General features: G+C 36.8%; 1 long non-coding RNA gene across 1 annotated transcript in view; it reads right to left on the minus strand.

Moving 5' to 3' along the window:
• Window positions 1–2,055: 2,055 nt before the first annotated feature.
• LOC128589242 (uncharacterized) overlaps window positions 2,056–19,739 on the minus strand; it is a 63,299-nt gene continuing 45,615 nt past the window's right edge. The window contains exons 2-4 of the long non-coding RNA XR_008380873.1: window positions 18,778–18,851; window positions 2,772–2,845; window positions 2,056–2,234 (exon numbers count right to left, since the gene is read on the minus strand). This is a non-coding gene — a long non-coding RNA (uncharacterized LOC128589242). The remainder of the gene's footprint in view (window positions 2,235–2,771; window positions 2,846–18,777; window positions 18,852–19,739) is intronic.

Raw genomic sequence — 19,739 nt, forward strand, 5'->3', positions numbered from 1 at the left:
AAAGTGATTTGCAGGTTCAGTGCAATTCCAGTTAAAGTACAAATGCAATTTCTAGAAGAAATAATTCTATGCTTCTTATGGAACCAGAAAAGAACAGCCAAAGTAGCCTTAAGTCAAAAGAACAAATCAGGAAGTGTCACTTCACCAGACATCAGGCTATACTTATAAGAATATAGTAACCAAAACAGCAAGGTACGTGCACAAAAATAGAGAAATGAACTAATGGATCAGAGCAGAGAACTCAAATATAAAGCTATCTTCATATGTCCTGATCTTTGACAAAGCAGGTAACGAGATACACTGGGGAAAGAACCCCTATTCAATAAATCACGTTGGGAAAATAGGATAGCAGTGCATAGCAACCTCGAAATTTGGGCTCGAGCAATTCTCTTGCCTCAGCCTCCCGAGTAGCTGGGACTATAGGGAGCTGCCACAATGCCTGGCTATTTTTAGAGATGGGTCTCACTCTTGCTCAGGCTGGTCTCAAAACTGTGAGCTCAAGCAATGCACCTGCACCTGCCTCAGCCTCCCAGGGTGCTGGGATTACAGGCGTAAGCCACTGCGTGCGCCTGGCCCTAATAACTGATTTCTGATAAGCTTAGTAGGTCACTTAGCAAAATAGGATGGGAATTAAAGATTGATGTAAAAGGAAAAAAAAGCTAAAGGGACAACCTAACTAATATAATCCATGAAATTATATCTGAGCATATGTATAAAAACATATAATCTGTTATACATATATATGTTAAGTATGCTATATATAATGTTAATGCTATAAACAAGATGTATATATAAATATATATAAAAATATGGGTTAATAAGATGTGAGTTTAGTTGCCTCTTAACAAAACAACCACACTGAAAACAAATGGAAAGCAGGAAATTCATCCTGTCAAAATGAAGAAATAAAGATCAGATTTTCAAATGATTAAACTTTACATTATTTTTAATGCTATTTGTGTATGTGTGTGTGGTTTTTTTTTTTTTTTTTTTTTTGCTTATTTTTTCATCTAGATAACTTCCAGAGCCTTCAGCATTTTTTCTTCTTGAAACATAATGGAAACCTACAGTAAATTTGAAAAATACTTTCGGGAAGAGCCTGGGAGCTCATCTTTTTGTGTTGTGTTTTGGGAAGAAATGCTCAGCAGGACAATTTTCAAAAGCAATAGAAAGTCTTTGTTCTTAGTGGTTTGCTTCCCTTACTGTCCACAGATACCAGGTCACCAGTAAACACACAGTGTAGAAAACCCAGTGATCTTACCACCATCACCCTCACAAGAAAAACTAGTTAGTGATTGTGGGAGGGCATTATATACTTCAGCATTTAAAGCTGTTAAAACCTAAAAAGGAAAAACAAATAAAAAGGAGCAAAACACTCTTCCCAACGTGTGTTTGGGTGTGACAGGACTGACTTCTTTTTGACATCTCAGTAATTATAACGTCTGAATTTAGTCTGTCAGCTGATTTTCCCCAGGCCTTTTACTATTGCATTCATCATATACTGTCCTGCAGCATAAATAAATCACAGCATTCAAGAACAAGTAAACAAAAGAAGCTGGCCTTGTAAAAAAAATTAAACTGAAACTGTCAACCAATTATGTGTAGTTGTATTTTTTTCCTGATTTGACACGAACTGATAGGTGAGAGGGGTGAGAAGGGGATGGGTAAATTCACACCTGATGGTACGATGCACACCTTCGTGGGGAAGGACACATTTATAATCTTGACTGCATCTGTACAAAAGCAAATGATGTAACCAAAACATGTGTACCACTGTAATATTCTGAAATGTTAAAAAATAATGTGGAATTGGGATATACGGTTAACATTATTGGAATGTTGAAAACTAGTCCCCTCCTCATCCTCAGGGAAATGTGGATTACTGCTCTCAATTGTTCTGCGCCCCTCCATGTTGAAGGGATATTGTCCACGCAATTGAACTTGGGTGTGGTCAAGTGACGTGCCTGGCTTTGTATTACACAATATGAACATAATGGTGCATCATTCCTCATCAGAAGTTATGCAATGCAGGATGTGCTTCTCTTGGGTCTTTCCCCTTCTTCCATAATGAATTATACTAAATAGGAGCCATCTGTCAGGTTGGGTCGGGGAAGAGGGAAGTTGAGGAAGAGAGGTGCAGTTATTTGAGATGGGCCTTCAGCATGAACTAGAAATATCTCTTTGCTGTTAGAAATCACTCAGGTTTGAATATCATGTTTTTACTGCAGCATAACCTAGGATATAGAATATAAAGATTAGATGTATACTTTATTATTTTTCTTGCTTGCTTCATAGCAGCTGAAATTAACCACATAAGCTGGACACCAGGTTTCTGAGAAAAATAGTTGACTAGATATATATAAACAAACACATGGAAGGGCACAGAATCCAAGATAATCATGAGAACATATGACTGCTATGATTTACAGAACCAAAGCCTAATAAATCCAAGCTTTGCAATGGGAAGTAGAGTCATTGACAGTATTCACCTATGATTAGTAAGGACACATAAATTATTAATTAATTAATTAAAATAATTGTCTCAATTTAGATGAAAAATCTCTGATGTATCTTTATAAAAATCCTCTAAATTGCAATATTGCATCAGTTTTCTTTCTTTTAGTGTAATTATCTGATCATCTCAACATCTATGAGTACATCAGCCATCCTTCGTAAACTTTGGAGGTTATCATATTTGTTTCCACAGGAAGATTATTCATGGGAGGGTTTCAAAGCATTGAGCCTTAAAAAAAAAAAAAAGTGGGCGGTACCTGTGGCCTAAAGGAGTAGAGCTCCGGCCCCATATACCGGAGGTGGTGGGTTCAAACCCGGACCCGGCCAAAAACTGCAAAACAACAACAGCAACAACAACAACAAAAAAGTTAGGGTTAAGATGTTATTTCTGAATTCCAGATAATTGTCTTAAAAATAGTTTTGATGTATAAGATGATTCTAATCATTAGAAGAGATAAAGAATGTAAAAAGAAAAAGAACATTTAATCTCCTAAGAAAGGAATTTTATAATTTGTTTGGTTATGTCTTTGTTCATTTACCTGAAAAAATGTTTTTTTAAATATAAAAAAATGATAAAAGTAGCATACATATTTAGGGAAATTTAGATAAACTATTCACAGAAGAGTTTCCAGTTATCAATATTTACTTTCATTTGAATCTTAATTGGCCTCATATATATTATGGGATTATATTTTAAACATCACATCAAATTGTAGCTTGTACATTTGACTATAGTGATATTTAAAGGGCCAACAAAGACGTTACAGAAAATCAATAATACTTATAGCAAAGTGCAAAATTTAACTAAAATTAGAGATAATTGTTGATAGAATCAATTCCTCTACATGGATTGTCTTTACTTCAAATTATATCTGTTAAGCATACCTCTGTGCCACAACATGTCTGGTTATAATCTCATGAAAGGAATTTAGCCTCAGAAGAGATCACAAACATTAAAAAAAAAAAATGGAGCAAGCCTGCTTGCTATAAGATAAATTTTAATTTTTAATGAAAAGTCACATCAGAGACTAAATTTAGAGGCTGGTTAAACATGCAAGTGTGTTACATCTCCAGAGTCACCCAACTTACATAACATAGTGCTTATCTGAAGATTATTTCTATGGCTAACACTTTTCACATTTTCTAAATGACAATAATATGTTTTGAATCATAAAATCAGTAAATCATGCTATAAATATTTGGTAAACTCTTCCATTTGTCTGTATTAAACATTCACTTTTATGGGTCTGACTAATTTTCTTCTGGCACATCAAGGACAATGTTTAAGGGGGAACTTATGAATGTTACTTAGGTTGTGTTACTATTGAACTATGTCAAGATTTTACTTTACACTAAGCAGCAAGATTATAAATTTTATGCCTTCTCACATATCTGATCTAAACTTCGGTTTCCCATGAATTTTCTTGCCGTCTAATCACTGGTAAAAAAAAAACAAAAAACAAAAAAAAAAAAACTACTGGACAGACCAGAAGTTATCTCGAAGTTTAATAAAGTACCAATTTCAATGGAATTTAAGTTAACACAAATATGTTTCTTGACCTGATGAAGCATTTTGGAAATAAATTAGTGTGAAAAAAGTTTGACTTTCTCCTTACATTTTCTCTATACAATCACTATTACTTTGCATTTTATTGTATATCTTTGTTTTCCTTCTTTCATTTTTGTATCCTCACTCTTTTAAATTTCAACAATATTCCTGAAGGGACTCGTAAAGACAAGGATGAGAAATTCTACTGGTAACGCACGGAACCTATAACCTTGTTTCTTTCATTTCCCTTCACTAGGGATAACATTGAAAGACCAGAGGCAGCTAGAGTGTATGTGTATTTTACAGCTGTTAGAAATCTTATTTTCTAATGTAATTTTGACCTTACTCTAGCTGTTTGCTTCTACTGTTGAAATATATATTTTGGGACAATATCAGAAAATTTTGTTTCTAATTGTTAAACACATTATTGCTACCATTATTTCTTGGTAAAGCCTCTAGTTCTTAATAATAGTTTTCCCTGCTTTGTGCTGAAGGCAGAGCAGTTACTGGAAGGACAATGTCCTCTGTGTATCATGAATGAAATGCATTCCAAAATACAGGGGCTCTCATAATGGAACATCTTACATGGACGAGTCCTGCTATAAATGCTAATTTTGTCCCCTTTTACTTTAATTCTTTTCCCATGTCTAAAGGAATATATGGGCAGCTGGAGTCTTGAATAATAATGACCACAGCATTGTAGAGCAGTCGTTCTTGAGATTTCCACATTGATAGAGTCATGCACTTCATTTTTACACATTTTTAGAAATGGCATCTATAAATCTATAATTTATCATTCTTTACTTCAGTCCAAGGTGCTTGATAAGGTCCTGATCATCCCTATGTAGACTTGAATACATTTACATGATCTCTTTTCTTGGCCTAAATACCAACTTTTTAATAGTTGGGAAGTATTCTTCCTTATATACAGGAGTAGGTGGATTATTCATTCACAAGTTTAATTACAATTGTAAGACCACGATAGAAAACATGTGTCCATAAGACCATGTAGGTCCTGTAAAGAATTATTTCTTCAAAAACCACTATCTTCAAAAAAAGTCCACCAAAAATATATACATATAAATATGCATATATTTTAACTCTTTCCACCAAATAAATTTATACTAACTTTTTTTCTTTTTTGCAATTTCTGGCTGAGACTAAGTTTGAACCCACCACCTCTGGTATATGGGGCTGGCACCCTACTCCTTTGAGCCATAGGTACCGCCTAACTTATACTAAATTTTTATAACCTGTCTCAACAAGATTTAATTTAAAGCACTAACAAGGAAGGGTAAGACATCAATTTGAAGAGTTCCTATCAGAGGAACACAAATTCTGCCAAAATTAAAGCAAGAACAAATATCAAATTTAAGGTGAAGCTTGGGTGGAAAAATGGTGAAATTATTGATGTTCTATGAAAAGTTTTATGTCCTCCCCAAATCAGCAGTTTACAAATGGAAAACTTGTTTTAAGAAGGAAAAAGGTGATGTTGAAAATGAATGCACTGATGCCAAACCAAAAAATGTCATCTTGTCCATGCCCTAATCAAAGAGGACTGCAATTAACGCCAGAAACAACAGCCAACACCATAAATACTTGAATTTAGTTCAACTTACACAATTCTGACTGAAAAACTGAGCGAACTTTCCACCAATGCTGCCAAAGCTGTTAAGCCAGATCAGCTGAAGACAATGGAAATTTGAAACAAGTCGGATCAAAATCCTGAAGCATTTCTTTGAAAGATTTGTAACAGAAATTGAAATATGGCTTTCTCTGTATGATCCCATAGACAAAACACAGAGCATTGGCTATGAAAAGGTGTAAGCCTAAATGCCCACCAACCCAGGAATGGATTAACAAGCTGTGGTATATGTATACCATGGAATACTATTCAGCCATTAAAAAAAAATACATCCTTCGTATTAACCTGGATGGACGTGGAAGACATTATTCTTAGTAAAGCATCACAAGAATGGAGAAGCATGAATCCTATGTACTCAATTTTGATATGAGGACAATTAATGACAATTAAGGGCATGGGGGGGAGGAGGGAAGGAAAAGCAGAGAGAGGGACGGAGGCAGTGGGGTGGGGCCTTGGTGTGTGTCACACTTTATGGGGGCAAGACATGATTGCAAGAGGGACTTTACCTAACAAATACAATCAGTGTAACCTGGCTTATTGTACCCTCAAAGACTCCCCAACAATAAAAATAAAAAAAGAAAAGAAAAGGTGTAAGTAGCCAGTCAAAGCAAAAGTGAATTAGTCAAGAACAAAGGTTGCGACAAGAGTTTGTCAGGATACTTAAGGCATTTTGCTTGTTTGACCTTCTGGAGGGCCAAAGGATGACAACATCTCCTTATTGCAGGAGTGTTCTGAGAAAGTTATCCAATGTTTTAACTGAATACCTGTGAAATCTTCCACAGAGAGTCCGTCTCTAGGATAGGTCTCTGCCCCCTCCTCTTATCAAGCAAGAAAAATTTTTGCAAGAGTTTAGATGAGCAATGACTGGGTATTTAACTTCCAGCCGTGATTTGGCTCCCTCTGGCTTCTTAATTTTAAGAAAAATCTATGAAGAGCATCTATTTTTCTTCAGTTATGTAAAAAATACTGAAGAAAAATTGACATGATGGCATTCTCGGTATCTCAGTTATTTACAGATGGAATAAATAGCTGGTATCATTGGTTACAAAAGTGTCCTGAACTTGATGGAGTTCATGGTGAGGAATAAAATCTATATTTTTTACTTTTATTTTTAAAATACAATTTTCTTTTCTTTTTTTTTTTATTAAATCATAGCTGTGTACATTAATGTGATCATGGGGCACCATACACTAGTTTCATAGACCGTTTGACATATTTTCATCACACTGGTTAACATAGCCTTCCTGGCATTTTCTTAGTTATTGTGCTAAGACATTTACATTCCACATTTACTAAGTTTCACATATACCCTTGTGTGGTGCATCTTAAAATACAATTTTCTATGAACTTTTTGAAGTCCTCTGATAAAATAGTGTATATGTTATATATTGTGGAATATATATATATAAATTCATAAATATAAATAAGACTTCATATACATAACTACATCTATCTATCTAGGTAACTATATACGCCAGAAAATATGTATGCAAGAAAATAAACTATGTAACATTTTATTATAATTTTGACATTTTGTGTACTCACATTATATCAATTCCACTTTTCATCATAGTAAAGGGTTGTGTTTTTCTTGAAATGTAATGTGTTATTCTATTTAAAACTAAATTCATCTTGACATTTTTATGCACAAACCTTTTCTGGTGTTTATGGGATATACTGATCTCATTATATCTGGGTCAGCTGCCACCGAACAGCAGCAAAGGTATATGGATCCCTGGCGGCTGAGCAGGGAGCTCTGCCAGTCTAAATGTGCTGTACCTGATGCCGTAAGCCACCATCTGGACAGCAAGGGCATGTCTCCAGAGCCTTGATATTCCAGACATTAACAGTCTTGTGAACTATAAACTGACGAGGCAGCAGGAAAATCAGCCCCTGGGAATAGGGCAGGTGGCAACCAGAGGACACTTATGGAACAAGTGCCCACATTTGACACTTCTGAATCTCAGCCAAGCACTTCCTTCTGCCTTTTGCGGCTACCTGCTCACCATTCAGTCTCCTGACCTGCCTGGTTCCTTGGGAGCCGTACACGCAGTACTCATAGCTGAGATGGCCTGTTGTGACAAAGGGGAGAGCCGGGCTGAGGCAGCAGCGAGTGTAAACAGCTAGGTAAATCAGTGCAGATACAAACAAAGGCCTCTCCACTGTGTTTCTACCTGTCACATATTCTGGAAAGTAACAAATGGTGTATGTGAGAAATAGTCCTTTAGAACAGAACTGATTTTTCAGAAACTTTATTGTACACATTTTAAAAATATAATGTAGCCTAATTATAATACTATAATTAATCTACATATAGCATTCATTAAAATAAAGCTGGTAAATACAAAGACTGACGATGATCAGACCATCCCTGTCCATGCTAGGTGATAACGTCTTTTTCCTTTTTATGCTTTTTTCCAGTTACATAAAGATCAAAGATAACATTTTGCGTCTTAGCAGCCATCTGCATCCTTACTATGTAAAATACACTTCACGGATGAGCAAAAGCAGTAACACCTAGGAACTATTTAGAAAGTGTGACATCTCAGACCCAACACCTGACATACTCAATAGAAATCCGCATTTTAAACAAGATGTCCACATGATTCCCATGCATGTTAAATATCGTTTAGTACAGTTCTTTGCCAGTGACTCTGATGGCTAGGTTCACACACCTACCGCAATGACCTGAGGAGTTCAAAAACCTGTTAAGGCTCAGGACATGCTGACAGATTCTTATTTAATTGGCCTGGGAAGGAGCCTCAGAATCTGTTCTTCAAAAGCCCCTCAAGTGATTCTTACTCACATTTCAGAATCAAAGCGATATCTGGGTTCCTACAATGTATTTTGAAAAGCTTAAATATAAGCACGTATAAGAAAATACAGTTCATAAAGAATTGTAAAAATAATGTCTGCACCTAGAATAGAAGTAAAGAAAGAAGAAATGATTTTGGTGGGGGGAAATGAGACATGTAAGGATCTATCACTACATTGATAAAATAGTGTAACATTGTACTCAGTGGGTAGATTTTTACCCTTAATTTACCTTCATCTTCTTCCATTTTAGCTTCCAATGTCCATTACTGCTTTTTATAGCTATATATATGTGTGTGTGTGTGAATGTGTATGCTATATATGTATATAAATTCTTCTTTAGCAGCAATCGTAAGAACATATGCTATCTATTTTTCCATTCTTGAGATACTTCACTTGGGCTATGTGTCTCTGGTTTCATGCAAGTTTTACAAATGACATTATTTCATTCCCTTTTATGGTTGACTAGTACTCCATCATGTGTGTGTGTGTGTGTATGTGTGTGTGTATGAATGTGTTTGTGTGTGCCACAAACACATTTTGGTACCACATTTTATTTATCTACTCTTCAGTTGAAGGGCATGTACGGTTCTTTGTAGATTCCGTACATTGGTCCTTTCTTGGCTGTGTAGTTTACAAATGTTTTCTGCCTTTCTGTACGTTGTATACTAACTCTTTTTTTTTTTGTAGAGACAGGGTCTCACTTTATGGCCATCGGTAGAGTGCCGTGGCCTCACACGGCTCACAGCAACCTCCAACTCCTGGGCTTAAGCGATTCTCTTGCCTCAGCCTCCCGAGTAGCTGGGACTACAGGCGCCCACCACAACGCCCGGCTATTTTTTGGTTGCAGTTTGGCCGGGGCCAGGTTTGAACCCATCACCCTCGGCATATGGGGCCGGCGCCTTACCGACTGAGCCACAGGCGCCGCCCGTATACTAACTCTTTTTATCATTTCTTCTGCTGTACAGAAATATGATAGTTTCATTAAGTTCCATTTATTTATTTTTGATGTTTCTGTGTTTTCTTTGGGATTATTACTCACATTCTTCCCCGAGGCCCATCTCCAAAAGAGTTTTTCCTATATTTACTTTTGAAAGTTTCATGATTTCAGGTCTTACATGTAAGTCTTGAATCCACCTGCAGTGAATTTGTCGGCCTTGTCAAAAATCAGTTGGTCATAGCTACATGATTTCACTGCTGGGTTCTTCCTTCTGTTCCATTGGCCTAGGTCTGTACTTTTACACCAGTCCCATGCTGTTTTGATTATAACCTTATCGTATAATTTGAAGTCGGGTCATATGATGCCTTCTGACTTCCTCTTTTTGTTTAGGATTGCTTTGACTATTTGGGCTCTATTGTGGTTCCAAATTAAGAGAATTATTTTTTCTAGACCTGTGAAAAATTACTTTGGCATTTTGATGGGAATTGCATTGAATCTATAAATCACTGTAGGTAATCTGAACATTTTAAGAACCTTGATTCTTTCAACTCATAATTATGGGGTGTTTTTTCATCTGTTTTGTCATCTATGATTTCTTGCATTAGTGTTACCTAGTGTTGCTTGCTGGAGAGATCTTTACCTCCTGTGTTAAGTATGTTTCTCTCTTTTTTTTTTATTTCTTTGCAGCTGTTATATATGCATTACCCCCTTGATTTTGCTTTCAGCCTGACTGTTAGCAGTATACAGAATGCTACTGATTTGTATACATAGATTTTATAAACTGAGACTTTGGTGAATTTATCAATTAACCAATTATGGGGGGGGGGTTGGTGGAGTTTTCATAGTTTTCTATATGCAGGACCATATGATTTGCAAACACTGATGGTGTGATCTGATCTTTTCCAATTTGGACGCCATTTGTTTCTTTCTCTTGCTGGAATGTTCCAGCTTTCTCTTCCAGTACTACATTGAATGGAAGTGGTGAGAGGAGAAATCCTTGAACTCTTGTGGTTCTTATGGGGAATGCTTTTGAGTTTTCCATGTTCAGTTTGATACTGAACTTGGGTTTGTCATATATGATTTTTATTATTTAGAGGTATGTTCCTTTCATGCCTGGTTTGTCCAGAATTTCCATCATGAATGGTTGATGGATATTAAAAAATCCTTTTTGTGCATCTATTGAGATGATCATATGGTCTTTGTTTTTGCTCACGTTTATGTGGTGAATCATATTTACTGATTTGTGTATAATGAATCCTCCTTGCATCACAGTGATAAGTCCCACTTTATCTTGGTGGATTTTTTGTTTTATGTACTGATGACTCCAGTTTGCTACTATTTTCTTGAGTAGTATTGAATCTATATTCATAAGATATATTGGGCTGAAGGTTGTTGTTATTGTTGCTGTGTTCATTCCTGGCTTTGATATGAAGGTGATACTGGCTTCATGTAATAGAATAAATCGGGGAGGGTCCCCTCCTTCTTGAAGTTATTAAACAGTATGAGTTGAATGGTTGCCTATTATGGATAAGTCTAATGGAATTTGTTAAAACATCTGTTTCAGAGCTTTTTGTGTTTGTTGGGGGGGGTATTATTGTTTTAATTGTTTTATTGTTATTTTATTGTTATTCATTATGGATATGTAACTCTCATACCTATGTGATTCTCTTGTATCAGCTTCCTGAGAAGCTGTGACTACAGGTGCCCGCCACAATGCCTGGCTATTTTTATAGACAGGGTCTCACTCTGGCTCAGGCTGGTCTTGAATTCCTGAGCACAGCAATCCACACACCTTGGCCTCCTAGAGTGTGATGATTACAGGTGCGAACCATGGTGCCTGGCCTGCATAGAGGTTTTCATTGTAGTAATAGATGACAGTTTATATTTTGGGGATAATGTCTCCTGTTTCTGTTCTGAGCTTAGTTGAGTTCTTTCTTTTCTATTCACGCTAATCAAGTTAGAAGTGTTTGGATTTTATTTACCTTTTCAAAGAGCCAACTTTTTGTTTTCTAGATTCTTTGTATTGCTTTTAGTTTGTTTGTTTCTGCTTCATGTAGTTCTTCTCTGAGCTGTGTTATTTAATTTTTTTTTTTTTTCTGCCTGCTTGGGGTTTGGCTGGTTCTTCTTTTTCTCTGAGGTGTGACATTAGGTTGCTAATCTGTGATCTTTCTGTCTTTTTGATGCAGGCATTTAAGGCTCTGAACTTCCCTTTTAGTACTGCTTTATCTGTATCCCATTGATTTTAGGATGCATGTGTCATAATTGTTGCTCAGTTCAAAAAAATCTTCTGATTTCCATTATTTTTATCTTTGAACCAAGTATAATTAGGCAATAGGTTGTTTCATTTCTGTAACTCTGTGTAGGTCTGAGGGTTCCTCTTGAAGTAGGTTTCTAGCTTTATTCCACTTTGATTTATGTAGATACATGGGATGACATCAATTTTCCTGAATTGGCTGAGATTTGTTTTAGGGCTAACATATGATCTGTCTTGAAAATATTCCGTGGGCTGAAGAGGAGAATGTATACTACATATTCTGCCATTGTGGGCATACAATATTCTTGGACCAAGTTCTTGAATTCTGTTTAAGTCCAAGTTCTGGAATTCTGTTTAAGTCCAATATTTCTTTACTAATATTCTGCTCCAATGATCTATCTGTCCAGTTCTTTCACTGGGGTGTTGAAGTCCCCAGCAATCAATTATAATTTGCTATTTATTTCTTTGCTTAGATCTAGTGATATTTCATTTATGAATCTCAGAGCTCCTGTGTTTGATGTGCATATATATTTAGGATTGTTATATCCTCTTTCTAAATTACTCCCTATATTATTATATAATAATCATATTTGTCTATTTTTTATCACTGCTGATTTAAAGTGCATTTTATCTGATATGAGAATGCTACTGTTGCTCACTTTTAGTTTCCAATTGCATGAATTTATTTTTCTATCCCTTTATCATGAGACCATGAGAATCCTTGCAAATTTGATGGGATTCTTGGAGATAGCATTATTTGGGGTGTTATTTTTTTAATGTCCATTCAGTCAGTCTATATCTTTTAAATCGTGTATTAACACTGTTTATGTTCAATGTTAATATTGGTATGTGAGACACTATTCTGTTCATCATCTTGAATGATATTAGTTGCTTGTTGTTTCCCTCATATTACTGTTTTATCACGGCTGTGAGCTTTAACTTTCGTGTGTTTTTATAGTGGTAGTTACCTATTTATTTGTTCCATGTATAGAGCATTATTAAGGATTTCCTACAAGGCAAGTCTAGTGGTGATATGCTCCCTTAGTATTTTCTAGGAAAGACTTTGTTTTTATTTCATTTGATATACTTGGTTTTGCGGGATAAAGAATTATTGGTTGGCAGTATTCTGCTTAGGAAGACTAAAAATGGGACTTCAATCCTTTCTGGTTTGAAAGGTTTCCGCTGAGAGATCTCCTGTGAGTCTGAAGGGTTTTCCCTTGTAAGTAACTAGTTGCTTTCAAATCACAGCTTGTAGGATTTTCTTCTACATTTTGACTTTGATCAGACTTATGACGTATGTCTTTATGATGTCTGGTTTGACATGAATAGTCCAGCCTTCCAATGACTATCTCATGTCTAGATATACTAACCCCCAGCAATACCAGGGAAGTTTTCCTCTATTCTTCTCTCAAAAGGATTTCCAATGCTTATTGCTTTTTCTTTTTCTCCCTCAGGGGTATCTATAAGTCTTATGTCTATTCATTTTACATAATACTACATTTCACTCAGTGACTATTCATTCTTCTTTTTTATTTTTTCCTGCATTTTTTACTGCCTGGTTAACTTCAAAATCCTTGTCTTCAAGCTCCAAAATTCTTTCTTCTGCTTGGTCTACCCAGTTGTAAAAGCTGTCTGCTGTATTTTGAAATTCCCTGAAAGCCTCTTTCTTTCTTTTAAGTTCTGTTAATCTCTTTTCTAATTTTATCTCTTAAGTGAATTTTTGTTCATATTATGAAGTATTCTTTCATTTTTTATGAGATAGTCTTCCATGATCTGGCATCCATTTATCTCACTTGCCAGTAATAATCTGAGTTCCAGATATGTTCTATCAATGATGTCCTTTTGGTTGAAGTTCATTGCAGTAGAGCTACTGTGATCCTTTGAGGGCATTGAACCAGCCTGTTTTATTTTTTATTTTATTGTTTTATGTTGCCAGTGTTTTTATATGCTGGTTCCTTCCGATCTGGTGCCTCTTCCCTCAGCTTAAAACAGACAGCAGATATAGTATACCAGTTCTCCTTGGCATAGATCTCTGTTGTTCAGTGAAGAAAAGGATGGGTCCCTGGATGGCATGCTTGTGTCTTGCTTCAGAAGCTTGACCAGACAGGTGAAGGGTGGCACACTGTGAGCTTTTAATGGTTCTCTGCTCTGTTTCCCCTGTTCTCTTGTGGTTTTCATCAGGCCACTGTGTCAGGCCTGGCCTCTCATGACAGGTGCACACATGAGGTGGGGCTAGCTAGCAGGATGGGACATGTACACAGGATAAAGGAGGTCTATGAGGTATAGCACATACACATACTCCTGGATGTCAAGGGACCAGGTGCGTGGGAGGTGTGAGGTACATTCAGGGTGACATAGAGGGTGCACAATGTAAGATGGGGCAGGTGTATAGGGCAGAGGGGGTCCCCAATATGGAGTGAGCCAGTGGGTCATAGTTCACAAGTAGGGCACAGTGAGACTCTGGGACAGAACCAACTCATGGGGCAAGGTATCTACATGAGATGAGCAGGTCCATGCGGCACATGTCTGTGAGTGCTGGCTGGGGTGGCTATAGTGTGGGGTGTGTGGGCAGGCAGAGCACACATTGGGTGTGATGACAAAGCCATCTATGCATAGTGTCATGTGCCTATGTCATGCAGTCTGCGCTGAGACCAAGGTGGCAGCTATGCTGGCTTTTGGCCCACTCACAGACTCTTAGTGGGGCAGTGGCATCAGCTGCCTTCACATTGGCAGTGAGCGTCAAGGGTTAGAGGGGCACATTCTACTTGGCTTCCACAGGAAATTCTTTGGAGTGAGATCACCCAGGCCATAGCCAAATGTGTCAGTGGCAGCTGTGGTGAGGGTGCACATCACCTTCCTATGGGGCACATATGAGTACAAGGACTCTCCACTTCCCGCCTGTCCCACATAGCAGAGGCAAGGCGGAGGCAATGGTCTCAGATCAGACTCATAAGAAAAGTAGCCTCCTGGGGGTTGGGATGTTACAATGGAGCCAGCCACTGTACCCAGGTTTGGCAAGCCATAATTCCCCTTTCTCTAGACCAGCACAGCTGCACAGTCTCCAGTCAAGTCTCTGTGTCAGTCCCTATACCTGCTGCAAGTAAGGAGCCCTCCCACTCCTGCTCCAGTTACGGCATCCTCAGGAGAAGCATGGAGCCAAGAATTCTCTCCCCTGTCCAACTGCTCACCTTTCCTAATTACCTCTGATCTTAGCAAGTAGCTTTTCCTGCTTCTATCTTGTTTGCTTTGCTAACACCTCCTGTCTATGGATTTCTAGTCCTCTCACTCAAATGATCATCCCCAAGGTGACATTATGCGTAGATGGCTTTGGCATCACACCACTTTCTTTCCTCTCTGGACAGTAGCATTGCACAACCTGCTTCTAATCCACCATCTTGGCTATAAAGTCTCAAGCATCATTGGTGGTTCTGCTGATTTGGACTGGGCATGGCTGACCTTAACAAAGTTTACTCATCCATTTACATTTAGCTGAGGATAGGATGGTCTTGACTGCCTTCCTCTTGGAGATTTTGTGTCTGCTTTATGTCTCTTCTCCCCTTCTACAGTCTTCTGTGATTTATACCTAGATTTCTTTTCTTTCTTTTTTCTTTTTGTAGAGACAGAGTCTCACTTTATGGCCCTCGGTAGAGTGCCGTGGCATCACACAGCTCACAGCAACCTCCAACTCCTGGGCTTAAGCGATTCTCTTGCCTCAGCCTCCCGAGTAGCTGGGACTACAGGCGCCCGCCACAACGCCCGGCTATTTTTTTGTTGCAGTTTGGCCGGGGCTGGGTTTGAACCCACCACCCTTGGCATATGGGGCCGGCACCTTACCGACTGAGCCACAGGCGCCACCCTATACCTAGATTTCTTAAACCAAACTTCTCTGGTGGTAAGAAATTCTCCAAGAATATTCAGTAAAACATTTTAACAAAAAGTAAAACATTGTCATGTTTTCTATTTTACCAATTATTACATGACACTACTGAAGTTGGGTTTATTAAAAATGAGATGACTCAGCATAATATACTATAGGTTCATTCATACACATTATAATTAGTGAAATAAACCAGACATAGGAAGACAAATACTGCATGATCTCACTTATACGAGCATCTAAAAAAGTCAAAATAATAGAAATAGTAGATAGAATGGGGTAGGAGGTAGGAGGAAATGGGGAGATTTTGGTCAAATGAAACAAAGTTTCACTTATGCAATGCACATGACTTCTGGACATGTAATGGATAGCACAGGGAATCGTAGTAAGGTTACCAGTACTGTACTATTTAACTGAGAAATACGATGACAATAGAACATAAGTGTTTTCAATATTATGTAACTCCCATTTCAGCCTTAACCTCCCTGAGGAAACCAGTGAACTCAAGCTGGACCAGAGGACTGCATAGCTGTGCAGAGAGGATAATTAAGAGCTTAGTCATCAGAATGTGTTGGGGAAGATTCCTTCTTCCTCAATTTTTTGGAATAATTTCTGCAGTACAGGAATAAGCTCTTCCTTGAAGGTTTCATAGAATTCTGGAGTGAAGCCATCTGGACCAGGGCATTTTTTGGTTGGAAGCTTTTGTATTGTTTCTTTGATCTCAGTGCTTGAAATTGGTCTGTTCAGGAGCTCTATTTCTTCCTGGCTGAGTCTAGGGAGAGGGTGTGATTCCAAATATTGATCCATTTCTTTCACATTGTCAAATTTCTGGGCATAGAGTTTCTGGTAGTATTCAGAGATGATCTCTTGTATCTCTGTGGGATCAGTTGTTATTTCCCCTTTATCATTTCTGATTGAGGTTACTAGAGATTTTATTTTTCTATTCCTCGTTAGTCTGGCCAATGGTTTATCTATTTTATTTATTTTTTCAAAAAACCAACTCCTTGTTTCATTAATTTTCTGAATGATTCTTTTGTTTTCAATTTCATTGATCTCTGATTTGATTTTGGATATTTCTTTTCTTCTACTGAGTTATGCAAATCAAAACAACCCTGAGATATCATCTAACCCCAGTGAGAATGGCCCACATCACAAAATCTCAAAACTGCAGATGCTGGCGTGGATGTGGAGAGAAGGGAACACTTTTACACTGCGGGTGGGACTGCAAACTAGTACAACCTTTTTGGAAGGAAGTATGGAGAAACCTCAAAGCACTCAAGCTAGACCTCCCATTTGATCCTGCAATCCCATTACTGGGCATCTACCCAGAAGGAAAGACATCCTTTGATCATAAGGACACTTGTACTAGACTGTTTATTGCAGCTCAATTTACAATCGCCAAAATGTGGAAACAGCCTAAATGCCCACCCATCCAGGAATGGATTAACAAGCTGTGGTATATGTATACCATGGAATACTATTCAGCCATTAAAAAAAATAGAGACTTTATATCCTTCATATTAACCTGGATGGACGTGGAAGACATTATTCTTAGTAAAGCATCACAAGAATGGAGAAGCATGAATCCTATGTACTCAATTTTGATATGAGGACAATTAATGACAATTATCGTTATGGGGGGGAAACAGAAAGAGGGAAGGAGGGAGGTGGGTGGGGCCTTGGTGTGTGTTATACTTTATGGGGGCAAGACATGATTGCAAGAGGGACTTTACCTAACAATTGCAATCAGTGTAACCTGGCTTATTGTACCCTCAATGAATCCCCAACAATAAAAAAAAAAAAAAAACCTAAGATATCTGTCAGACATAAATAAAATCACATTAGAGTTAAAAAAAAAAAAAAGAGTTTAGTCATCAGGATGGGAAGGATCTATCCTCAGGCATCTTTGTGCATTATTGTATTCAGTGTGTCCCGTGTTGTATTGTCTTTTGTTAACTGCTGCATGTTGTTCCCAGTGTGACTTTAAACCAATCCCTCACCTGAATAGGTTTTATCCCTGGACAATAGAGTAAATCATAGTAATTATTTCCATTTAGAATTTATTTCATAGATATGAAATGTAGTAATGGAACGAGAGCACATGTGGTGAAAATAAAAGGGTATCAGCCAGACAAGGGCCGATGTGACACAGCTGGTCTGGTCAGTTTAAGGTCCACGTGACCTTCACCTCCCATCTCCCCTATTTGTTATTTTGTAAATTTAGCTCCCACCCTAAAGATGCTCACATTGAGTAATTTTAGGAGGATTGATTTAGGAGATTAACTTTTGAATCGGAATGTTTTGGTAATGGGTTATGCTGATTATTGTGATTTAAGATAAAGATTAATCTGGATTTTTGTTGAATTTTCATGTATAAAACTGTGGTTTTGGAAATGGAAGAAAAGAACAATCTTAGAGAGGCTACTCTCTCTGTTCTCCAGAATTTCTGGCTCTCTGACAAAGTTTGGTGGACCTAAAATAAAATTAAAAAAATACACCATACACAAGAAAAGAACAGAGAAAAAAATGGCAGCTCTGTGAGGTGATGGATATGCTAATTAACTTGATTGTTGTAATGATTTCACAATGTATACATTTGTCAAAACACCAAGTTGTATTCTTTAAATGTATAAAAAACTTTCTTGTCAGTTATACCCCTATAAAGCTGAAATCAATTAATAACAAATTTAAAAATATTAAATAATTCATTCTACTAGAAAACAGTCCATTAAAAGTGGAATAGATTACCAAGAATCTTTTGGACTCCATTCTAAATAAATAATAACAATGATATAATCATTTACATTCTAACAGAAAATGTACAAAAATCAAGATATTCTAAGATAAAATTTAAAATGGTATTATTCTTCTTATTGTTTTATCGTACCTTGTTAAAAAAGAACCCTGAATACCTTTAACAGAAAATATGAGAGAATTAATAAAATACGGTATTCATGCTCAGATAAAATAGAAATAAAAAATGTTCCCCAACTTACCATGGTTCAGTTTACAATTTTTGAACTTTATGATGGTGTGCAATTAATAGGCATTCATTACAAACCATACTTCTGCTTTTGAATTTTGACCTATTCCTTTTGACCTATTTATGGAATGATATTTTCCAGAATTCTGGGCAGCAGTAAGGCTCCCAATTAAACATGCAGTCATCAGGCAAGCAACTCACATTTTGTCTGCAGCGTTCAGTGCTGCCGGCATCTTGTGGGTATTGTACTTTCCGTTCCATCATATCTGCGGCTTCTGTTGAGAAGAGTAGAAAGGCAATTACTCGAGAAATGAAAAGTCAAGATAATTGCCCAGCATGAAGGTAACAAGCCAGTAACAGCCACAACACATGAGTTGGGACTTTCACCCTCCACAGTCTTGACTATATTATTCTTTAAATTCATACAACTTCATATTTTTAACTTAGAAAAGGTTTATTGGGCTGTAACACTATCATAAACCCACAAGCTTCTGTATTAGGCAGAGGTGGCACTATAGGTATGCAGATTGTGTCATTTTGCAGCAGTGTAGGGAAAATAGAAAGACATAATGTTAGCATGAATGTGGAAGGGAATATCTATTTATTTTAAAAGTAAATTTTAAAACACATATTAATCTTTTTCATAAAGTTTACATGTATACAGGAACTGTTGAAATTTTAAAAGATTAAAATGAAATTGCAAAATAAAACTTTCACATGCCACTATGGGTTTAAGTAAAAGTATATTATCCTAAGAACATAATCAAAGTGAGTTTATGTCTAGTGTACTATTCAACTGTATGCCATAATGCCTTTTATGTTCTTTTAAACTCAAAAAATCTTATTAATTGAACTTTTATGGTGAGAAATAATGATGGTTATCAAAATATTAATTGATGCATTTAGAGGCAAAATAAGTAACTTGTTTCTATAATGCCCTAATGTAAATATACCTTTATTTACAAATGCTGTGATTTTGATATATAGTACACAAAAATAGGCTTAAACTATAAAGAATTTTTTCAAGAAACAGGTTTTTGCTATGTAATTTGCCAAATTTATTATATTTCTTCGTTATATATTTAGACTTTAACAGCACATTGTTTTCTTTAAAAATTAATTTTTGGCTGCTACTAATATAGTAACGAGTGAAAAAAGAAAAG

The sequence above is a fragment of the Nycticebus coucang genome, chromosome 6, assembly GCF_027406575.1.
Source record: "Nycticebus coucang isolate mNycCou1 chromosome 6, mNycCou1.pri, whole genome shotgun sequence".
NCBI classification, from domain to species: domain Eukaryota; kingdom Metazoa; phylum Chordata; class Mammalia; order Primates; family Lorisidae; genus Nycticebus; species Nycticebus coucang.